Source organism: Canis lupus, chromosome 31, assembly GCF_011100685.1.
Source record: "Canis lupus familiaris isolate Mischka breed German Shepherd chromosome 31, alternate assembly UU_Cfam_GSD_1.0, whole genome shotgun sequence".
Lineage (NCBI taxonomy): Eukaryota > Metazoa > Chordata > Mammalia > Carnivora > Canidae > Canis > Canis lupus.
In genome coordinates this window covers 36,156,830-36,170,988 of record NC_049252.1, presented here as the reverse complement: position 1 = coordinate 36,170,988, position 14,159 = coordinate 36,156,830, and the positions used below count along the sequence as shown (strand labels likewise).

General features: G+C 58.7%; 1 protein-coding gene across 1 annotated transcript in view; it reads left to right on the top strand.

Moving 5' to 3' along the window:
- Positions 1-362: 362 nt before the first annotated feature.
- PRDM15 (PR/SET domain 15) overlaps positions 363-14,159 on the top strand; it is a 64,871-nt gene continuing 51,074 nt past the window's right edge. Inside the window, exon 1 of the mRNA XM_038581545.1 lies at positions 363-430. The gene's annotated coding sequence lies outside the window, so the exon portion shown is untranslated. The remainder of the gene's footprint in view (positions 431-14,159) is intronic.

Genomic DNA, 14,159 nt, shown 5'->3' with positions numbered 1-14,159 from the left:
GCTGCAGGTCCACGCCGCCCGCTCCCGGGTCCACAGCACCCGCCCTCCCGCTCCCCGTCCACACCGCCCGCGACCCGCTTGCTGCAGGTCCACGCCGCCCGCTCCCGGGTCCACAGCACCCGCCCTCCCGCTCCCCGTCCACACCGCCCGCGACCCGCTTGCCGCAGGTCCACGCCGCCGGCTCCCGGGTCCACAGCACCCGCCCTCCCGCTCCCCGTCCACACCGCCCGCGACCTCGCTGGCTGCTGCGGGTCCGCCGGCCCCGCGTCCGCGCCGCCCGCTCCGCCCGCTCCGCCGGCGCCTCTGCCCGCGGACTACAACTCCCAGAATGCCCCGCCGCCGCCCCCCGGCTTCCGGTGCTGCGCAGTTTCCGGAGCGGATCGCAACCCGGAGTCCGGATCCGAGCCCGCTCTGCACATTCCACAGGCAGGTAAAGCCCGGGGCCCCGCGCCCGCCGCCGCCCCCGCGCGCCGCCCCGGCCCCGCCCGGCCCGCGCCCGCGCCCCGCGCCCGGCCCCGCGCCCCGCGCCCGGCCCCGCCCGCCCGCCGCCCGCCCCGGTCCAGCCGCCATGCCGACTGTTCTTTGTTACATTCGCCGGCTGCGGGCTCCGTGGGCGATCGGAGTCAAAACCCGGCTGGATTTCCCGGAGCCGCTCCGGGATCGCCCTGCGCGCCGCCGCCCCGCGCCCCGCGCCCCGCGCTCCGGGCCCGCCGCCTCCGGCCTCCGCCGCCGCCGCCGCCGCCCCGCCCCCGCCCCCCCGCCCGGGGCTCGGGCCGCGCTCGCCCGGGGGTGCGGCGCGGGGCTCCTCCGCCCCCGGCCCCGGCCCGCGGTCCCCGCCCCCGCCCCGCCCCGGCCGCCCTCGCCGCCCGCCCGGCGGGATGTCAGCGGCGCGGTCGTCGGAGGCTCCCCCAGCACCCGCGTCTGCAAACCCGCGGGGCGGCGGGGGCAGGTGACACGGCGGCGCGCAGGTGGAGGCGCTCGCCAGGTGCGCGGCGGGGTCGCCATGCGGACCCCCCGGGAGCCCCCCCCCGCGCGCCCGCCCTGCAGGAGCCCCCGGCCCGGGGCGCCCCGGCCTCCCCGACCTCCCCCCGCCCCCGGGGCGCGGCCAGCGGTAAGCGCAGGTGTGACCTCGCGTGCACGCGGCCCCTCCGTGCATTCACAGCTGCCGGCGCACCGCCCCGTCTGCACGAGCCACTTCCCTAAAAATCCAGATTCACTGGAGACGTTCGGAGAAGCCGGTGTGGTTCCAGGTCGTATCGCCGAGGATGAAAAAGTAAAGCAGCCACTGGCCCTGTGAACAGCCTCAAAGGGCAGCGGGGGGACAACTCGCCCCCCCCCCGCAGCCCCCCCCCCCCCCGCCGCCCCCAGTGATACTTTGTATCACATCTGTAGGGTTTCCCATTGTCCACGTTTTCCCAGCTCCACGGGGCTCCTCCGCATTTCCCTGACATCACCAGCCTTTATGGCGAATGGTTAAGACGGAGACCTATAGTTTGGGGTTTGGAAGGGAAAAGCCACCCACATCTCTCCTTTTCGGAGTTTTCCCCCTGTTGACATCTCCGACTCCTACTTTTGCAAAGAGGAAAAAAAGTTCCTGATAGTATAAGGTTGTGTCTTGTTGGGGAAGCACAAAGGAAGGTGATTTTTTTTTTTTATACCCCCTAGAAGATACATATATTAAAAAAAAAAAATTAACCCCAGTTATAAGGCTGGGTCATTAGAGTTGGGAAAGATCTCTGTTTGCCTCCGCTAGTACCTCCCTCATTATTATTCTTTTGATATCGTTATCTGGGGAGGAAGCCAAGGAAGAGAACGCACCTCCCATTTTGCAGACTTTAGGGGAGATTTAAGGTACGTCTCTGATCCACGTGATTTCAGAGGGCAGGTTTGTCAAGCAACGACTGACACGGTCTCCTTTGCACGTGCGTGAGGGATGGGTGGTGGCCGCCCAGCTCACCTCAAGCAGTTCATGGGTGTGTGTTTTCCTCCCTTTGGCCATTCGTCCAGGCAAATATTTATTCATTGTGGGCCTATCATGTGCTGCGCGCTGCTCGGAACAAGAGCGAAGACCCTGCCTCTTGAACCTAATGATGTTCTGGAGGGAGGGTGGCGGGGCAGGAGCGGGGTGGGGGGGACGTTAACAAGAAACGGTACAATTCAGTTAGGGAGACGGAGCCAGGGACCTTTGGGCTGAGACCAGCGCAGGGGTGAGTCTGTCACGGGCAGAGGAGCGGCAAGTGCAAAGGCCCTGGGGCAAAAGAAGCTTTGCATACCCAAGGATGAGAAAGGGAGTGTGACCCAGTGGGGAGGGTGCAGGAGGGCAGCACACACTGTCCGCCTTCCTGAGTTTATCCTGAGCACCAATGGGTGCCACAGGGGGCTTTGGGCAGGGGTGGGACACGACCCTGTGGTTGCCACGTGGGGAATCCAAGCCTGACAAGATTCCATTACACACAGGGTGGAGGCAAGAGGCAAAGGGGGAACCAGGACAAAGTGTATATCCCTAGAGCCAGGAGGCCCTGCTGCCGATTTGGTTGGGAAATGTGCAGTGGGCGACAGCAGGTGCAGGTGACAGGTGTGTGCGGACTGGGGAGGCCGGAGTGGCGACCAGGGGGAGTCAGGGCCCTGCAGGCAGCAGCATCTTCAGCCTCTGGGGTGGGAGAGACCCCTGCTGGGGGCCTGGCGTCTGGGTCCTCGCCTTCCCTATGCACTCCGATCCGAGGAAGGGTCCGGCAGAGAGCAACCCCCATCTCCAGGCTTGGGGTGGGCAGGTGGCCCTGGGGTGCAGAACCTCAGAATGCCCGCAGATAGGTGGGTGTCGGGGGGAGTGGCTTCTCTGCGTGTAGGAGACCTCAGGCTTTCCACGGACGGAGGGGGTGGGGACCCGTGAGTGGTCACGGGGGTCGCTGATGAGTGGCCGCAGGAGAGGCTGGTGATCGAGCTCGTCGCTCTGCAGAACGAGGCTTCCCGCGCTCACGTTCAGAGGAACGAACAGGAAGAGGCTGGAGGTCTGTCGCTGACAGGTGAAGCGCCCGAGAGGCCTCCCGCCCCAGGCAGCCCCAGCGGCTTCTGTGCTAGGTGGCCCTTGATCCAACCGTGAACCTTGTGCTGGCGTTTTGTTGGGCTCAGTGGGGTTCCAATGATCGCAGCGCTAACTCAACCCGGAAGGAATTCTCACGCGCTCTGGTCACAGAAAATCAAGACTAATTTGATTTATGGGCGTAAACGGACGCGCATCTTTGCAGGGTGGGCAGTAGAGTCATTTCGGGCACGAACACGGAGCAGAGGGTTTAGGGCGTCTGCAGGGAGGGGGCGGGAGATCCCAGGCAGAGACGCGCCCCGAATTTCCTGACCGTGGAGGGGGAGCTCGCTCCTCTGCCTCGCGAACAGATGGCACCAGATATCACACTGCTGTGCTCGATTCCAATAGACGTGTTTAGAAGAGTGACCTAACGGTTTTATTTTAAGAAGCCAATATTTATAATATGCTGGAAATTACGTCCCTTGCAGCTGTTAAGACTAAGGACGAGCAGTCTGAGCTGTCGGCCCCAGTGCAGGGAATGTCAGCCTGGAGCCAGGCATCAGGTGGGGTCGGGCCCGAGGGCCGCCCTGGGGACACGGGGATGGGAGGTGACGTGGGGGCAGGTGCCACGTCCAGAGGGAGAGAGGACCCCGGGGCAGCCTGGGTCACCCCTCCGCCAGGGGTGGCTTTGGACAGGAGAGGAGCTGGGAAGGCGCCCCCAGAGGGACCCGGGGGTGGGGCAGAGGGCCTCCTGCAGAGTGCCACCTGGTGCCTAGCGCTGATGGAGGGCTGGCTCCACCGGCTGGGAGGTGACATGGGAGGTGACAACGCTTGGGTGGAGCCCCGGGGCCCATCCTCCCAGGCAAGAGGGAACGGGCGGTGAGGAAGCCAGTTCTTTTGCAATAGAAAGAACCGGGGCTCTAGAGCCTTGGGGGAGGTGACGTTAAGGAAAACATTCCTGTTTGCTTTAACGCATGGGCTTGGGCTGAGGCTGACGTGAACATTCCCAGGCTAGAGGTGTGTACTGAGGAGGCTGCGGGTGGCACCCGGCCCCCCAGGGGAAAGTGGGCATGGCCTGCCCATGTGGGGCAGGGCACGAGTGCACTGCCCAGGAGGGGCCTGTTGGATGAGGTCCTAAGGATTGGGTAGGACTTTGACAGATGCAGGGAGGGCATTTCCAGAACAGGAAACCAGGAGAAGGGGCCACGGAGGCTGGAAACTGGCTGTGGATGATGTGGGGCGCAGAGGAGCCCTTGGAGGGGTGCCGGGGGGCAGCTCGGGGTCACAGCGCGGGCCCTGCTGAGGCCTCTCATCCTAATAAAATCCACAGAAACCCAACTCTGGGCCCTCCCCCGAGCCTTCCCGAGCCTGCAGGCTCGCAGTTCCACAGACTCACATACAACTGAAGGGCATCTTCATCTCCGAGATGACACCCTTCTTTGCCGGGTCTGTGCCGCGTGTCGCTGGCTCCGCTGGGCTTGTTCTTGGTCTTGGGCACGATCGGCGTCTCCAGCTCGGACCTGCGAGCGTTGATGGGTTGCCAGTATCGGCAGAACCCCGGTACCAAACGGCCTTCTGCCCTTGGTGCTGCGGGAGGCAAACTCTTTGAGAGTCGGGGTGTCCTTAAGTCACGCTCCACGCGAGGATAATGCTTGGGATGCTGTGGCGGGGCTGTCACTTCCCGTGCTCTGGGGAGGGGAGCCCGAACCTTAGAGAAGGAGCCGTCCGCGTGGTTCGCCTTTTGTAAGTTTGAGGACGAATGTGCCAAGTAGTTGCATAGGAAGTTTGCCTTTGATTGTGACCACAAACGTAGGTGTGACTTTGGCACCACGTAGGCCCAGGGGGTGATGGGATCCTGGCTCCAGTGGCCGCTTCAGTCCTGTTAGTTGATCCTATGTTCTCGGTCTCTGCTCGTCCCTTGGGGTCCCTCCCCCCCAGCACCCCTGACTTCCCTGGACTGCGTTCTGGCCACGGAGCTCCCCCTGTTTCTGCTGAGAATGCATGAGGGTCTTCCCATCACCGGAGCTCTCAAGGGGGCCCAGTTTGAAAGTGTCCCGCAAGGCCCATTATTAAGAAGCAGGCCTCACCCTCCCCTGTATAAATGTGTGTGTGCAGAAAGACAGCGGTCAGGTGGGGCTCTCACCGGCACGAGGAAGTCCATACGACCTCAGTTTGCGCCATTTTCAGGGTGGCAGGGTGCAGACCACTGTCCCCCATCATCGCTCAGCAACCCTCTTAAAGAACCAGACGTGAAACATCAGAGGTATGGAAGTGATCTTTGGTGAAACGAAGGGGTTCAGGAAGAGAAAGCAGGAGAAACTCTAAAAGAAGTAACACACACACAAAAAAAAAAATAAAAAATAAAATAAAAGAAGTAACACAAGAAAATCTGCAGGTGGGAGGGGGGCCCCAGCAGTGCTCAACCCCGAAGCAGGTCGAGGATGCGTGAGGACACAGAAGGAGACAGAAGATCTGAAAGCTTCCGGAGGCAGGGAGTCCCGGACAGAGGGTCGCCAGCGAGGACGGTGACGGCCCTCCCCTGCAATGCTAGACACTGGGGGGGACCGTGGCGTCCTGCCTTCTCGGTCTGGGTGAACATGACCGTGTGCCTTGCAAACCATTCAGAGACTCTAATAAAGACGTCTGCAATCACAGCAAGTCTTCTCCAAAGATGTGCCTCCGTGCACCCCTCCGAGGAAACCACAGGGCACTGGGCCCCCTGATTGAGAGAGTGGACCCAGGATGGAGGCCAGGGTGCTCAGGAGTCAGGAGTCTGGGTGCCTAGGTCAGGCCTCCAGGGCAGGCTCGGGAGGGCTGTGGGGCAGACAGACCATGAGGAGGAGTGGTTACGGGACGTGGGAAGAGGTAGCCGTGGGCACGTCACCCCAGCACTGCCACATCTGCCACCAACAGCGTCTGCACATGCACACACGACAGAGACAGACACAGACAGTACAACACGATCTACACTCCAACACGCACAAGGCCTGCACCGACGACAACGTAAGACCGCCATGAAACAAGTCCACAAAATCTGCAAACCCAAGCTCTCCGCAAACATCCCACGACAAAAGCTGCACGTAAACAGCAACAGGACCTACGAAACAATGCATGCAGCAGAATCTACGCACCGCACCAAGTCGACGTGAAACGATACACAAAAGTCGACTAACCAGACGAGACCTACACGAAACAACCCGCACCTCCGTGAAGGTTGTTCACTGCGCCGGAGCCACACACAACCAACGTGACCTACCCTATGCAACATCACACAACGAAATCTAATATACACAGCCAGCAACAAAGTATGTACAGAAAATAAGAACTAATAAGAAAAAATAAATCATTACCCTTTAACAGGTCATACTAGAAATGTATCAATAATAAATTTGTTCGAGCAAGCAGGCGGTAGTGTTTTCAGAGTCATGATATCGGATCTGCTGATTGAACCAAATCTACGTTGGGGGAAGCCGGGCAGGGGGAGACAGTGGGCAAGCTCTCTATTCGTCTCTATTCATCATAAGCACGAAGGGTGCAGCCCCCAGAGGGGAGTCACCGGGGGGGTGGGGGGAGTCCCAGTGGGAGCCTGTGCACACCAGTCGTGGAAGCTGAAAAATGCGGACTAGAGAGAGGCCCTCGGGGAGGCCGGGTAGGAAACCAAGAGGTGGAGGGGCTGCCTTTTGGCTTCCACGGTGCGTGTCTGGTTTGTGGCTATTCACTTTTATTTTTTAAAGACTTCTTTATTTATTCAAGAGAGAGCGAGCAGGGGCAGGAGGGCAGAGGGAGGGAGAGGATCTCTAGCAGACTCCCCGCCGAGCACGGAGCCCAGTGCAGGGCTCAGTCCCAACACCCTGAGATCATGACCTGAGCCCAGGTCAAGAGTCGGACGCCCAGCTGATGGCACCACCCAGGTGCCCCTGTAGCTGTTCCCTTTAATTAGAGAGGAAATGACCTGGGATGAAAAAGAGAAAGAAGAGGGAGTAAGAGGTCCTGCTGCTCTGTCATCCGAGGGCCCTGCCCGGAGAGGTGGCTTGAGCTGGGGGCCGGGGCCAGTTTCCATCCCGAAGGTCATGTGGGTATGTGCTGCGTCCCCCAGGGGCCCTCCTGCCCCCAGGCCCTGGCTCTGGAAACATCGTACCTGTCGGGGAGCTGAGGCCGTCCCTAAGTTAGGAAGCTGCTGACCTGGTCATGTGTGCCCGCAGCAGAGGCCCGTGTTCTGTGTCCATCCCACTTAGACCCGGCTTCCCGCGTCTGCTTCCACGAGCATCTATCAGCCTGCAGAGTCTAGAGCGAGAACCAGTGGGGTGGATGAAGTGCCTCTCGGAAGCTAGTCTCCAGGCCGTGGGATGGTCCCCACGTGGTCACTGAGGCCCAGGCCGGGCGCGGCCGCCTGTCACGCTCAAACTCCGTGCTCATGGTGCCCTCAGTGCTCAGGGAGAGAGGGCGTGGGCATTGCACGGCAGCCTGGGGCTTTATAAACAGTGCTCGGGAGCACACACGCCGCGCGGAAGCCCACGGAGAGGAAGTAACTAACACGGGGGTGTCTAACAGCCAGAGCAGGGCAGAGCCAGACTCGCACCCGGGTGCCCTGCAGCAGGACCAGGCCCTTGCCTTGCCCTGACCCACCCAGTCTGTGCCCTGGGCTGAGGTTCTCCAGCACGTGAAACAGCGTGTGCACGAGTGTCCTCGTCCAAGTAAGTTCAATCACAGCTGCGTCAAAAACACATTCCAGGAGATTTTTTTTTTTTTAAATTGCAGGACTTCTTAGGGCCTTTTTCCTGTGCCATTGTGAATCAGGACCCCAGGATGAGAATCTCACAAATTCTGCTCTGCCCACCTGCTACTTTACTTCCCTGGGGTCCCGCCCAGACCATCTTTCAGGAACTTTTCTTGCAGCACACATTTGTCAAGATAGCTCTCATCTGTTTGCTCTTTCCTTCTCATGATTTTTTTTTCTCATAATGCTTTTAATATTTTCACGGCATGTGTGCCCAGTAGGAAAATGTCCTTCTTGCTTAAAAAAAAAAAAGTCCCTGAGCCTCCGGACCAGGGCTGAGCACTTGATACGGCTGATCTGAGTGAGGAAAGCGTATATGTATGAAAAAAATTCATTAATTATTTTTTTGTATCATATTGAAATGATAATATTTGGGATATGTTAACTGAAGCGTAACCAAAATTTACATGCGTGAATTCCAGCAAGATTTCATGTAGACGGAGGCGGGATTGTTCTAGAATTTATGTAGACAGTAAAGGAACAAGTATGGCTTAAACCATTTTGAAGAAGAATAAAGTAAAAGGGAAGTGCTCCCCCGAGTTGGAAGACTTATTCCAAAACTATGGTAATTAAGACGGTATTGAGTGCTCTCCACCGTGAGTGGGGCTGGCCGGGGGATTGGGGACAGATCCCTGCCGAGAGAACCCAGACGCAGACCCACACGAATAGGGCCAGCTGGTTTGGGGGCAGACGCACAAAAGCAGCTCGGTGGTGCTGACACAGTTGCTCATCGGTAGGCAGGGATGAACCTTGACCTCACGTCTTACACAAACATTAACTCAAACGGGAAATACACTTCAATGTGTAAAACTCCAGGACTCTCCTACGAAACCTAGGAGGACACTTGGGGAGCTAGGGCTTTGCGCACCGGACACTGAAAGCATAATCCGCAGAGGGGAAAATCCGTGGGTGGGACTTGATCAAATTAAAAACCTTCGTTCTGCGGAGACCTCGCTGGGAGGACTGGAAAGCAGCGCCGAAGGGAGGGAGAAAATGCTTGTGAGCCACATTTCTGATGAAGGATCGGGATACACAGGGAGCTTCAGAACACACTGGGGGAAAAAAAAGACAAATCTGAGGAAATGGGCAGAGGACACGAGGGACACTCTACTGGTGAGGATTTGCAAACTGGCACACGAAAAGGTGTCCGATGTTGTTAGCCATTAGGGAAGTGCAAGGCGAAACCCTGGTGAGGTGCCCGTGTCCATCTGTGAGAGGGGCTGGAATCAAACCTGGTGACAACCCCAGATGCTGGCGAGGACGCGGAGGCGTGGGCCTCTCCTATGCCGTGACAACTCCTTAGCATGCACTTAGTAGGTGACCCGGGCGGACCCCTTGCACTTGGGGGGCATGCATCCCAGAGAAGTGACCGCTACGTCCACGGGAAACCCGTGCACACTTGTTCGTTGCAGCTTTATGTGTAAAAGCCCCAAGTGAGGGAAAGCCCAGGGGTCCCTTGGTGAGTAAATGGTTCAGCCGGCTGCATAGCGGTCACACTGTGGAGCATCACTCGGCGGTGCAAAGGGCTGCCCTGGATCCATGCGACAACCTAAGGGACCCCAGGGGCACCTTGCTGAGTGACACGGAGGGCCATCTCCGAAGATTGCATCGCATACGATTCCATCTATATGACATCTTTGAAACGAGAACATTACAGGGACAGAGACTGGATGTGTGGTTGCTGGGAGGGGGGGCGGTTAGGAGTGGGGGGTCGGGAGCGGGTGTGACTGCAGAGGGGCCCACAGCGGCCAGGTCTTCTCTGAGTGGGACATTCCTCCTGCATCTTGACCGTGGAGGTGGCTGCACAGATCTGTCCCTGTGATAGAAGGACATCGAGCGACGCGCACACCGCGCCGAGGTCACCTTCCTGGTGTTGATAGCGCGCCGAGGGCTCCCAGGAATTGTGATGTTATCCACCGTTACGTAAGATCCAGCCGTCGGGGGAAAACTGAATGAAGGGTGACTGGGGCCTCTCTATGCTCTTTCGGCAATTTCCTGCGATTCTATAATTATTTCAAAATGTAGCACAAACAGCTCCCAGCATATTGCATGTGCGGCTCACCCTAGACTTGTGCTGCCGAGGTGGATCTCGTACATCGTCCCGGCCAGTCACAGACCCCCAGGACACCGTCACCTTGCTCCCGAGCCCGTCCCCCTGTCACATCGATGGTCCCGGGAGGGGCAGGGAAGGCCCAGCCAGGCCAGCAGGCAAGAGATAATCTTAATTTCACACTTACGTCAACGGCCTCCACTGCAAACGCCTCTCTCTTTGAGTTATTTTTGGCCGCCTGTGTTTTAAGATTGTGATGTGTTCATTGTGCAATGTTTCAACACGGGTTGCTTTTTCTGAACCAGTGCTTTTGCAGGTCACGTTAAGAGATCATCTTTTTCCACCTCATATCCACCGGGATGGCGGCTATAAAAGCAAATGAACGAAACCACGGGTGTTGGGAGGATGGGGAGCAGCTGGAAGCCTCGTGCACCGTCGTGGGGGAGGGGCCCCTCAGAACGTGGAACGTGGCACCACGCGATCCGGCAGTTCCAGCTCTCGGTCTGCACCCAGAGAAGTGGAAGCAGGGACTTGCAGAGACACTTGCACACCCACGTTCACAGCAGGATCGTTCACAATAGCCAAGCGGTGGGACCAACCCAAGTGTCCATCGGTGGGTGGACGGCCTGTCTGCACCGTCCGAGGGAGGAGTGTTCAGGCTTGAAGAGGAAGGGCCTCTTGGCCCGTGGAGGAACCTCGCGGACACCATGCTGAGTGACATGGGCCAGACGCCCAAGGACAAATGCAGTAGGATCCCCCCGTCTGAGGGACCTACGGTAGTCAAAGTCACACGAAATAATCTTTGTAAAAAACATCCACACCTTTTGTCGAGGTCATGCAGAGGCTCTTCTTGGGTTTCTTTTTCTTTTTAATTTATTTTTTTAAGTAGGTTCCATGTCCAGAGAGGAGCCCAGTGCATATATATATATATATATATATATATATATATATTTTTTTTTTTTTAAGTTTATGTATTTATTCAGAGAGACACAGAGAGAGGCAAACACACAGGCAGAGGGAGAAGCAGGCTTCACGCAGGGAGCCCCGTGTGGGACTCAATCCCAGGACCCTGGGGTCACGCCCTGGGCCGAAGGCAGATGCTCAACCCCTGAGCCCACCCAGGCGCCTCATCTGCTTGGATTTCTTTCTCGTTCCCAGGCCCCTTTACACCGACGTGTCTTCCTGAGGATGTTTGAATTGTGCGCTCTGTGCTGGAACACAAGGGCTGCTTCTTTCCTCTCCAGGTCGCTACTGGACTCACGGCAGGTTGTAGAAGGTCCCGAAGGCTGGTGTTCTGTAGAACCATGCTGTGTTTCGATAGAACACGCCTGCGAAGCTCAGAACCATCCCACTGAGGTTTCTGGGCCTTCTGAGCTGAGGGTGGTGGTGGGATGTCTTCCCTGTATCTCAGAGTTCTGGCTGATAAGCACCCGTAACCGTGGAAATGAACCCTGGTCCCCTCACCACCTGCACAAGGCGGCCAGGCTCGGGGGCGGTGGGTGACCCACGGGCCATCATCGGAGACATGCGCACGGCTCCGCACTCTCCGACAGCCGTGCCAAGGCCCCATACAGACTGTGACCTTAGGATTGACCCCAGGGGGCACAGCTGCCCAGTAAGCGCAGGGGAACCGGTGCACCTTCCTTAGACCTTTCCCTCTTTGTACCCAGAAGGGAGTGTGTAGGCTTTCCCTGGGGTGGGTGGAAGCACTCCCGGGAAGTGGAGGGCGAGCATGAAAGCAAGGCCAGGCCCAAGCTGCCGCCCCTGGAGGGCGGAGGGCACACGGGACAAGGACCTCCCTGGGGCGGGTGCCGAGAGCCGGAGTCCTGGTGCTGGAGCCTTGCCCGGAGCAGGTGCTCTGTAAATACTGGGGAAGTGAGATAAGCACGTACAGTCTCTTTTGATTGGAATGTAAGGAATCTCTTGCAGGTCTCACCGCTAATCTACGCAAACTTCTGGACCTCCCGGCCTAAGTTTTACAAACGAAGCCTTTGAACCAGCTTTCTAGCCAACTCTTAATTACCCGGAGGTACTGAGGAGTCCGGTGAAAAGATACCCAAGCTTACGGTCTGTGGAGCGTGGCGTACAAAGGGCGTAGGAATTTGAAAAGGGAGTGAGTAGAGAGATCAAGATCGAGCTTCCGTTGGAAATCTAGTAAAAAAGAAAAACCCAGACGTCGTCTGTGATTGATGACAGCTTGAGATCGCCGTTTAATAGGCAGGGTCAACCTCATTTTGGGATTTCGGGAGGGAGACTGGTTGACGGGGAGGAAGGTGTCTGGAGGGTGAGTCTGGGCTCTGTCTTAAAAGAGAAGGACTTATGTGGGGTGAGTGGCTCCCGGGGAAGCAGGACGGGGTGGGGGGCGGGCAGAGAAGCAAAGTGCGGGAGGCAGGCCAGACCCCAGGAGGGGGACCTCTGCTCATGACTAGAGGTCAGCAGGGGGAGTGCAGGGACGTACATGGAGACGTGGCCAGCTCTGTTAGGAGATGTCACCCCCCCCGCCCCCTGCATGCCTGGCCCTTGCCGGGCCCAGCAAGGCTGATGGCTCTTGCCCTGTAGGCCCTGTGGGGTCACGAGATAAATAACACGCGGAAGTGATTACAGTGGTCAAAAGCGCGGTCAAGGAAAATTGCAGGGTGCTTTTAGAAAGTGTTCCAAGGCCTTAATTTGGGCAGGTGGACCAGGAAACCCCTCCCCAGAGATGTGCCAATTAAGCCAAGATGTGAAGAATGAGTAGGTGTTAGCCAGCGGCAGAGCCGAGGGAGGTTCCAGGCAGAGGGAACCGCGTGAGGGTGGCCCGGAGGCAGGAGGGCGCTTGGTGTTTCTGGGAACGAAAAGGAGGCCACTGTGGCCCGAGAGGCTCAGTGAGGGGCAAGTGGGCAGAAGAGGCTGGTGGGCTGGGATTTTCTTCCCTGGGGGCGGTGGGAAGCCAGTTGGCTTTCTGGCTGGCAGCTACTACGGTTGGGTTCAGGTTTCCAGAAGCCGCCCCCTTGGCAGTGTGGGAAATGGGGTGGCCGGCCAGCGGGGAGCAGGAAGGCCAGAGGCCCCAGCAGCCATCCAGGAGGGGGAGGGTGGGGTGTGGTTAGGGGAGGTGCTGGAGGCCGTGGGGAGGGACCCTGGGGCAGGACGAGCCCAGGTCTCTGACACCCACGTTCCAAGATGTGGGAGACACAGGAGGGCCCCGTGGGGCAGGGAAGCCGGGAAAGGTCAGGTGCTCATTTCCTGCACATTCAGTGGCTCGTGGCCTCCAGGTGAAGGTGTGGGACTCCGTGGGGCATTACCTGCAGCGCAGGTGTATCTCAGAGGCACGGAAGTGGGTGTGGCTGCCGGGGGAGGGTCCCCCGGGGAGTGCTGACAACCCAGGGGAGCTGGGACTAGGGTGGGGTGGAGGACGCATCCCCTCGGGAGGGCAACTGGAGGACAGGGACAAGAGTGGACGGTGGTCGGCCGTGTCCCGGGCGACCAGTCAGGTGAGGTGCAGAAAAGGACACGCATCCAAAGCCAGCCTGGTAGAAGGACTTGCAAGCAGATGGATGAACAGACACGGGACAAGTGTGTGTTGGCACCATGGACACGTAATTTTGTTGTGGAAGAATTGGAGACTGAAAACAGCAGGCAGCTGCCGCCGCGCCCCATCCCTGGGCCGATGTGCCCCGTGTGTCCCTGTCCGGGAGCCCCCACTGGCCGTGCGCGGAAGCCAGCCCTGGCCGCAGCCCTGAGTTCCTGTGTCCGCATCTCTGCGCCTCCTTAAACGAGCTCAGGCGCCCAGCATTGGGATTTCCCGCTGCACAGCGATGGCCACGCACGCTCGGCTTCCACCCCCGCACCCTGGGCTCACAGTCACTTCGGGGCTGTCGATCTGTCCTCCATGTCTTTTCTTTTTTTTTTTCTTTTTTTTCCATGTCTTTTCTTTAATTGAAGTTTGAGATCGTCATAGATTCCCTGCAGTCGTTAGAAAGACTGCTGCGTGATCTCCCGTGCCCTCTGCCCGGGTCCCCAGGGCTGGTGACACCGTGCAGAGCTCCAGCGTGAGGTCACACCCAGGATGCTGATGGCGACACGGTGCAGATGCGGTGCCCGCCGCCCCCACGGGGGTCCCTCCTGCCACCCGCCCCCTCACAGCCTCACCACCGTCCTACCCGAACCCCCACCAGTCACGATTCTAGTTCCCCCTCTCTGAATTGTCGCTTCAGGGAGGTTACATAAATGGGGTCAGCCTATGCGTGTGACCTTTTGGGATTGGCATCCTTCCCTCAGCACCGTCCTGGAGAATCCCCCAGCGCCCGTTGTGTGTGTATCACCGGTTCGCT